We start from the raw sequence: 1,133 nt of genomic DNA, 5'->3' as shown, positions 1-1,133 counted from the left end.
TATACTGTCGAATGATTTCAAGTTTCTGAGAGGGTTTAAGTGGGGCCTTGTCCACTTCCTCAATCAGTGACCTCAAGGTTTCGCTAATGGGAGGTTCCACCAGACCAGACCAGGGGTTGAAGTGGATCCCCAGGTATCGGACCTTCTCTGTATGACCAACCATGTGGATGGTGGTTCCCTGTAGTGTCCATCCACCACAGTCATTGATCACAGGATACCTGGCCCTTCCTGCCGAGGAGGAACCCGGAGCACTTAGCAGGGTTCGCGGACAGACCGACCAAATGGGTAAAGGTACCAAGTGCTCCGAGACTGGCCTGCATTCGCTCCCAGGAATCGCTTAGCAACACCATGTCGTCCGCATAAGCCAATGCGGCGATACTGTTGTCACCACCGAATTCGAAGCCCAGATTTCTCGTATCAAGCCAATATAGAAAGGGATCAATGGCCAGATTAAATAAAAGAGGGGAGAGGGGGTCGCCCTGTTTAACCCCCGACGTAATGGGAATTGGGGGTGTTGTCCCTTTTGCCACCTTGACAACTGTCGTGCTACCTTTGTACACATCGCTTATGAGCCTCCTCATAAGCTTGTCAACTCCCCTAAACTTCAGGGACTCGTTAATCAAAGAATGGGAGACGGTGTCAAAAGCCTTTGCTAAATCAATGAAGGCGACCCCCAAGCTCCTCCTCTCAGTCTTGCACAACTTGTGCAGACCCTTCAAAACCGTGATGTTTTCAGCACAGCCTGGCCCTTTGATAAACCCTCGTTGTCTCTGGTGTACAGGGCACGCTTCAGCAAGGCGAGAAACCAGCACACCAGAAAAGAGGCGCACAATTGTTGAGCTGACAGTAATCGGACGCCAATTCTTAAGGTCACTCAGTTTACCGGGGTCAACGGACTTCGGGATCAAGGGTGGTCCTGCTTCTCTTCATGCAGGTGGGAATCTTTCCTGCAGTCAGCCACTGATTGAAGAGTTCAGCTAAAATTGTCTCCCTTTTTTATCGAAGAGGCGTAAGTGGGGTCTCGTGATCCCATCGGGGCCTCGGGCTGCTTGTGGCTTTCATGGTTTTGAGTTTCCGTACAACCTCCATATTAGATATAGGGGTGTATAGCGGAAGGTTATCAGCCGGAGGTA

This window comes from Boleophthalmus pectinirostris, unplaced genomic scaffold (genome assembly GCF_026225935.1).
Source record: "Boleophthalmus pectinirostris isolate CB_2022bp ecotype Guang Dong unplaced genomic scaffold, ASM2622593v1 HiC_scaffold_16, whole genome shotgun sequence".
In the NCBI taxonomy this organism is placed as follows: Eukaryota; Metazoa; Chordata; class Actinopteri; order Gobiiformes; family Gobiidae; genus Boleophthalmus; species Boleophthalmus pectinirostris.
Note: the sequence above shows the minus strand (reverse complement) of the source record.